Source organism: Giraffa tippelskirchi, chromosome 12 (assembly GCF_054371585.1).
Source record: "Giraffa tippelskirchi isolate mGirTip1 chromosome 12, T2T-mGirTip1v1.2.pri, whole genome shotgun sequence".
Classification (NCBI taxonomy): Eukaryota; Metazoa; Chordata; class Mammalia; order Artiodactyla; family Giraffidae; genus Giraffa; species Giraffa tippelskirchi.
In genome coordinates this window covers 14429187-14438058 of record NC_137286.1, presented here as the reverse complement: position 1 = coordinate 14438058, position 8872 = coordinate 14429187, and positions in this window count along the sequence as shown.

Sequence of the window (8872 nt, the reverse complement as noted above, 5' to 3'; positions counted from 1 at the left end):
TTTCCCGTTGTTCCGGGTGCATCTTAGCTTAAGGAAAAGGGCTTCTGTCGAAAGCCTTTTTTAAAATTGCTGAGGGATTTGTTTTTGAGGTCTCCTTTTTAAGCTGAGAAGATTCAAGTGATGTGGAAGCCAAGGCGTGGTTTGGATCTGTCACTTTCTGCCTTTGTCACTTCAAGGCTTGGGACCCAATTCACTCTAAGTCAAGGAGAGAGATGAGTAAGGAACGGAGCTACCTTCTGGAAGGTTATTCACGAATAGCCATAGGACCAGAGAACTTTTCATCTTGCATCTTTAATGAGTATATTAAAATGGTGAATTATTGTGCTGTTGGTTAAAAATGAAGCTGACAAACTTTCCAAGGACACAGGGGAATGCCTGTAATATAAGGTTAACTGGAAGGAGAAAGTGGGATAGAAACAATGCAGCTTATTCCAACGTTGTAAAAACTCTTATTTGTGCAGGTGGACCCATTTTTAAAAGACAGAAGTAAATACCATAAACTGCTCTTTTGTGAGAGCAGATTGTGAATGATTGTGATTTCTTGATTTATACTTTTCTTAATTAAACAAATCCACAGTGCAAGGGTAGGGCTTCCCTGGTGGCTCGAATAGTGAAGAATCTGCCTGCAATGCAGGAGACCCAGGTTTAATCCTTGGGTTGAAAAGATCCCCTGGAGAAGGGAATGGCTACCCACTCCAGTATTCTTGCCTGGAGAATTCCATGGACAGAGGAGCCTGGCAGGCTACAGCCCATGGGGTCGTAAAAAGTTAGACACAAATGAGTGACTAATGCACACACACAGTGCAAGGGTAGGATGTTTTAACAAGGGAGGAAAAAATTTTTTTTTTTTTTTTTTTTTGCTGTACCACTCAGTATGTGGAACCTTAGTTTCCTGGCCGGGGATTAAACCCATGTCCGCTGAAGTGCAAGCACAGAACCTTAACCATTGGACCACCAGGGACATCCCAGGGAAAAAAAAAGTTTTGTTTTTTTTTTTAAAGAAAAAGAAAAGTAGGAGGAGGACCATGGCTGGAGATCTGGGCCTGAGTATTCAATCAGACTGACAATTTAAAGAGAGAAGCAGAAGCATCCAGTCAACAATCCTGGAGGAAGCATTTAGTTTGGTAAAATAATAGTGCTGCAGAGAAAACAGAAAGACATTTACATATTTACTGATCATTGTCCAAGGTATGTAAGAGGCGCCTAATTGCCTGGGTTAATCTGTGTGATTCACCACAAATTTCTGTGCCTATTATTACGAAAGCTTTCTGTCATGTCCTTTGCCTTTTTAAAATGTGTTGAGTGTATTTAAGGAAATAGTCCTAGTTGGATACACTGAACTCACTCGTGTTGGAGGGAGGTATACATTTTGGTAAATTTCCTTCTCGTTAATTTGTCTATGCTGAGGTGCTTTGTTTTTTCCCCATAGTTGCAGTCATCCTGTATTTTAAGATAGAACTTGTTCAAAGTGATAATTTCCATATAAGACTATTTGCCATTCTACTTGAAAATATGGCCTTAAACAATATAATGACTTGTGCCTTGTAAAATAAGCTTTTATACTTCTAAAATTTATTTATTATTTATTCAAACCCTTCAATTCTTATTTGAGGACTTATATGGGAAAAGAGGTTCTCCTAAAATAACTATAATATTTTTATCCAGGTTAACCAAATAAATTCCGTTTTGTTAATCCTGTTGGCCCCATTAAGACTGAGTGTCCCAATTTCCAGTACTATTTTCCTTCCCTCCTTCCTTCATTTTCATAAGAACTGATGACTGTGATGTTGATGGCATCAGGTTAGTAGTTTTGAGGCACACAAAGGTAGTAAAAGCTGATCTTTAACCTCTTGTTTAATATGTTGGTGGAAATAAAACACACACAAGTATTCTCTACAGAGGATCCTGCCCTGAGTAGCAGGGTCAGAACCATGGGGGTCTTTTAGGGAGGAGCTCAGGAAAGGCTTTGTGATATGTGAGCAGCCACTGGTCATGAAGGATGAAGAGGATTTGAGAAAAACAGAGAGACAGAAAGAGAAAGAGATGGTATGAAAAAGAATTTCCAGGCCAAAGGCACAGCATGAACAAAGGAGGAAAATGGGGAAAGCTAGGGCTTCTTCTGAAACTGGCATGGGAATTGTCTGCATCGACCAAAGAGAATAAAAGCAAAGGGTCAGAGGCTTGGAGTTTCAAAATTGTAAAAAAAAAAAAAAAAAGCTGTTTTTCCTTCATTGCTATATAAATTAGAGTTTTATAGATGCTAGCGATTAGTTTTAAAACCTTAACATCACTCATCAAATTGAGGTGTTGATTACTCCCAGCTTTATTTATTACACTACTTACTTACGTCAGCTTCTTCATTCTTTTTTTTAATTAAAGTATCATTGATTTACAATATTGTGTTAATTTCTGCTGTACAGCAAAGTGACTCTGCTATACATACATACATATACATTCTTTTTTATATTCTTTTCCATTATGCTTTATCCCAGGATATTAAATGTAGTTCCCACATCAGCCTCTTATATGTGCTTATTACCCTACCTGGAATGTAGCTAGGTAACTGTATTGGGCAACTAATTTTTAATTAGGTTATAATCAATTGATTAAGTTATGATCAATATGCATTACAGTTTTTATGGCCCAGCAATACCACTGCTGCGAATATACCTGGACAAAACTGTAATTCACCAAGATACATGCAGCCCTGTGTTCATAGCAGCACTGTTCACAACAGCTGAAACATGGAAACGACCTAAAAGTCCATCGATAGATGCATGGATAAATATGTGGTACATGTATACAATGGAATACTACTCAGTCATAAAAAAGAGCGAAATAATGCCATCTGTAGAAACATGGATGCAACTAGAGATTGTCATACTAAGTGAAGTAAGTCAGAAGGATAAAGACAATATTGTATGATATCACTTATATGTGGAATCTAAAACATGGCACAAATGACCTTATCTACAAAACAGAAACAGACTCACAGAGAACAGACTTGTGGTTGCCAAGGGGGAGGAAGGAGAGGGATGGAGTAGGAGTTTGGGGTCAGTAAGTGCAAACTATTATATAGAGAATGGATAAACAATGAGGTCCTACTATAGGGACCTAATGTAGCACAGGGAACTATATTCAGTCTCCTGTGATAAACCATAATGGAAAAGAATATTAAAAAGAATGTATATAGGTGTACAACTGAGTCACTTTACTGTACAGCAGAGATTGGCACAACACTGTAAATCAACTATACTTCAATAAAAAAAATTCATGATGGTTTTGCAAATCATGTTCTTTGACAATATTATATTCTGTTTATAGATTTTTTTCCCCTTAAAGACTAATGCCCAACACAGTTAAGTTTTACATTTAGTTTCAAGGGAAAAAAAGCCCTTTAAACATAGAATCATTTCTGTGTTGATAAAAGACTAACGTCTATTAGGGTTAATCCACTCGATTTGTCCTACAAGACAGCAAACTCTGAGATCTTTAACTCTAAAATAAATACAGACACATTATAATCCTCTCATGGCTCCACACCCTTAATATGTGTTTACTGGGTTCTCCACTTGAAGATCCTGCAGTCACTTCAGATTCAGTATCTTCAAAATTGAACTCGTTAGCCCCACCCATCCCCCAGAAATTCATATAATTTCTTACTCATCTTTGTAAATATTACAAAATTTCATTAGTTGTTTGGAGCCTTCTATTTGAAGGTCTTGTGACCAAATGGAGAGAACAGAGGTGTCTAAATTAGGGAACCTGGTTTAGGATACTGCTGCAGCCCTTCTGAGATTGTTTGGCTTTATTGAACCAAGGAAGTACTGATGAGAGCTTCAGTCCTGTGTAAAATGGGGCTGAGAGTAGTGCTCAATTCATGGAGTTCCTTTGAGAATCAAGTGGATAGTGTTTGTGGAAGTGTTAAAGTGCTCTCCAAACATTAGCCAGTTTCATTGATAATAGTAATATTTATGATCCTTCAGATTGTGCTATTCATGCTGCATGAAAGACCATGTGTCAAGATCTATTGCTAAGATGCTCAAGGAGACATTCATGATCACAGAGATTGTCATAGCCAAGTCCAGCCTCTCAATCTCAGTCTTGTCAGTACTCCTGGCTAGATTATTCTCAGGGGAACTGAGGAAACCATGGATAAGTAAACTGATTGGATCATACCCTTGCCTCAGACTTGTCAGTGGTTTGCATTGCTCCATGCATTCTGCCACCACATTTACCCTGACCACATCTCCATCTGTATTGCCCTCAGTTCTACCTCTTATTTCTGATTTTTTGGTGGTTTGCCCAATTTCCAAATCAAAGTCTTTCTCCAAGCCATGTCCTTCTCTGGTCACGCCTTCTACCCACTCTCTAGGTCTCAGCAAAAATGTCAGTCCCCACAGAAGCTTTTTCTAACTAGCTGAGGCCCCACATTTACTCTCTTGAAACTCTTGGATTCTCCTTCACAGCACTGATCACACTCTGAATTTGCTCCCCCCCCACAAGACTTTTCTGTCTTTCTGTGTGTCATCTGGATGATCCCACCTGATTTGACTAAGCCCTCTACAAAATAGCATTTTCTATGCTATCTGAATTAAAACAACACCAATCCTTTCCCTATGAAATCAGCAAGAAGTCGAGAAATTCCTGGGATCCCCTCCCCACAAGTCCTAGAGTATCCCCAGGGTTGCTTACTGTGTTCCAGAAATTCTCCTGCTCTCCTGACAGCTGGTGCCTGCTTGAAGACTAGGAACTCAGCCTCACTCTTTTCAAGGATAAGTTAGCTGGCTCTGCCAGGCTAGAGGTTCTTGACCAACTCCATAAACCTGGGAGGATGGCAAAGGCCTTCAGTTATAAGGCAGGGAGGGTGGGGCAGGAGGGCTTAGTGAAATCAGCCACACCTACCTGGAATCAGTTCCTGAACCCCTGCTGCTGAGTCTGGGTTTCTATCCAGACAGCCCCTTCCTGGTAATGAGCTGCACCTGTCTTGTCCTCACTTGCCTATCTGATCTCAGTCTGGACCACCCCAGGCCATCAAACTTGTTTTAATAACAACTAAACATCCAAGGGGAGTTAGTCATAGTTGGTCCCCAGGTACCTTTTTTTTCCAGGATCTTCTCTTGCCCTTCAAAAATGATGGAGGAAGAGTAAAGGAGGAATTTTATCTAAACAGCTAGAACCAGGTTGGAGGTTATGCCTAGCAGACCCATCATCTTGTCCAGCCAAAAATCTTTTTATTCTTTTATTAGATATGTTAATCCCATCAATTATGCTACAATCATATTTTGTTACATCTTCAGGCTTCACATCATCTAATTTCCTCCACTTCTTTCCATTCCCACCCCAAAGCAAACATTGTCAGATCAGTTCCCTGCTTAAATTCTTTCATATCTTCTTATTTCCCTTAGAGTAAGATCCAAAAGATACAAAGCAGTCCCCGAGGCCCTGCCTGTTCCAACTTCTGTTTTCCTTCTCCTCTCTCTCTCTCTGCCATACCTATTTGTTCATGTGACAAATCTTTGCCAAGCATCTAAGTGCTAGGTGCCGGGGATAGAACAGAGAACAAGACTGATGATGTCTCTGCCCTCGTGGAACTTAGACTTTAGTAGGGGAGACTACATTTATTTTTTTTTTTCTTTTTTTGGGGGGGGAGACTACATTTAAATTTAGAGTCAATGAACAATGAAGTTAATGGATACATAGACAAAATATACTCAGGTGGGGATAACTGCTCTGAAGAAAAACAATAAACAGGGGGATGAAAGGATATTTGGAGGCAAGATGCTACTTTAGATATTGATCTGAAGCTAAGTGACAAAACCAGCCTGGTTGTTTAAAAATAGGGGCAGGAAACAGTAAGTTCAAAGGCCCTAGGGCTGGAAGCAGGGGCGCAGGGAGTATGGGGGTAGAAGAGGTGGCAAACTGTTGGAGGAAAGGGGTAGCCAGTGTGACAGGGGTAAGAAAGGTGTGGGGAATGACTGGACAGGGTCAGAGAAAAAGGAGGGGCCAGATCTCACTGTAAACTAAGGATAGGAGTTTGGGATTTCCTCTGAGCTCCCCTGGTTCCTTGGGCACATCTGCTCAAAGCCTTCTCACATGCATTTGCCTGGACTGTTCTCCCCTCTTCTGTTCTCCTACCTAACTTCTCCTCTTTCTCAGAACTCCAGCTTAAACATCCCTTTGTCCTGGATGACTTCTTTGATAAATGTTCGTGTAATTTGCATGCATTTCACTTATTCATTCCACAAAGATTTATTGAGTGCCTGTAATGTTTCAAACATTTCATGAAAAGATGGGCACAATAAAGGACAGAAAAAGCAAGGACCTAACAAAAAGCGGAAGAGATTAAGAAGAGGTGGCAAGAACATACAGAAGAACTATACAAAAAAGATCTTCATGACACAGATAACCACAAAGGTGTGATCACTCACCTAGAGCCAGACATCCTGGAGTCTGAAATCAATTGGGCTTTAGGAAGCATTACTACAAACAAAGCTAGTGGAGATGATGAAATTCCAGCTGAGCTATTCCAAATCCTAAAAGATGACGCTGTTAAAGTGCTGCACTCAATATGCCAGCAAATTTGAAAAACTCAGCAGTGGCCATCAGACTGGAAAAAGTCAGTTTTCATTCCAATCCCAAAGAAGGGCAATGCCAAAGAATGTTCAAATTACTGTACAGTTGCACTCATTGCACATGCTAGCAAGATTATGTTCAAAATCCTTCAGACTAGGCTTCAGCAGTACATTAGCCAAGAACTTCCAGATGTACAAACTAGATTTAGAAAAGGCAGAGGAACCATAGATCAAATTGCCAACATCCGTTGGATTATAGAAAAAAGCAAGGGAATTCCGAAAAGACATCTACTTCTGCTTCATTGACTATGCTAAAGCCTTTGACTATGAGGATCACAACAAACAGTGGAAAATTCTTAAAGAGATGGGAATACCAGACCACTTTATCTGTCTCCTGAGAAACCTGTATGCAGAACAAGAAGCAACAGTTAGAACTGGACATGGAACAACGGACTGGTTCAAAATCGGGAAAGCAGTACATCAAGGCTGTATATTGTCACCCTGATTATTTAACTTATATGCAGAGTACATCATGTGAAATGCTGGGCTGGATGACTCACAAGCTGGAATCAAGATGGCTGGGAGAAATATCAACAACCTCAGATATGCAGATGATACCACTTCAATGGCAGAAAGTGAAGAGGAACAAAAGAGCCTCTTGATGAAGGTGAAAGAGGAGACTGAAAAAGCTGGCTTAAAACTCAACATTCAAAAAATGAAGATCATGGCATCCGGTCCCGTCACTTCATGGCAAATAGATAGGGGAAAAGTGGAAACAGTGACAGATTTTATTTTCTTGGGCTCCAAAATCACTGTGGACAGAGACTGTAGCCATGAAATTAAAAGATGTTTGCTCCTTGGAAGAAAAGCTATGACAAACCTAGACAGTGTATTAAAAAGCAGAGACATCACTTTGCCAGCAAAAGTCTGTCTAGTCAAGGCTATGGTTTTTCCAGTAGTTAATGCTATGGTTTTTCCAGTAGTCATGTGTGTATGTGAGAGTTGGACCATAAAGAAGGCTGAGAGCTGAAGAATTGATGCTTTCAAACTATGGTGCTGGAGAAGACCCTTGAGAATCCCTTGGACAGCAAGGAGATCAAACCAGTCAATCCTAAAGGAACTCAACCCTGAATATTCATTGGAAGGACTGATGTTGAAACTCCAGTACTTTGGCTACATGATGTGAAGAGCTGACTCATTGGAAAAGACCCTGATGCTGGGAAAGATTGAAGGCAAGAGAAGAGGGTAACAGAGGATGGTTGCATGGCATCATTTACTCAAGGGACATGAGTTTGAGCAAACTCCAGGAGACAGTGAAGGACAGGGAATCCTGGCATGCTGCAGTCCAGGGGGTGGCAAAGAGTTGGACGTGACTCAGTGGCTGAATAACATCAAATGTTTCCAAGGGTTTCCCAGGTGGCTCAGTGGTAAAAGAATCTGCCTGCCAAAGCAAGAGTCATAGGAGATGCTGGTTCGATCCCTGGGTCAGGAAGATCCCCTGGAGGAGGGAAATGGCAGCTCACTCCAGTATTCTTGCCTGGAAAATCCCATGGACAGAGGAGCCTGGCGGACTACAGTCCATAAGGTTGCAAAGAGTCAGACACAACTGAATAACTGAACATGCATGCACACATGTTTCAAGAGGACCTAGTCAGTCTGGTGAAGGGTGGAGGGTGAAGACAGAAAAACCAAGAGGTGGTTGTCCTAAGAAGCCAAAGAAAGAGTGTTTCAAAAAGCAGAGAGTGCTTATTGGAATGAGGTGCTGACAGGTCACCGAGTAACACAAAGCCTGAAAACTATCCATCAGCTTGTGACATAAAGACTGTTACACCTTAGTGAGAGATGTTCATAGTGTGATGGGGGAGAGGAAAAGATGCTGGAGAGAGTTGGGGACTGTGTAAGAGGGGAGGAAATGGAGAAAGTGAATGTAGGCAAAGTTGGAATTGACTTTCTTTCCTTTTGCCAGGCTTTACTTTTGTTCTTTTAAAAATCATCAGTGAAGGAGGAATTTCAGTAGGCAGGTAGGTAAAGGCCAGATGAAGGGGATATTTTCCACTGTCCCTTTATTTTCTATTCAAAACCATATTCAGTAATATTTAAATGTGACCCACCTTTGTTTCAGTCCTCTGTGGATGAGAATTCATGCTTTTTTTCTCCCTTTCCTTTTCCAAATGTTCAAGTGGACCCCATTCAGTTCAGTTCAGTTCAGTCACTCAGTCGTGTCCAACTCTATGCGACCCCATGAATCGTAGCACGCCAGGCCTCCCTGTCCATCACCAACTCCCGGAGTTTACCCA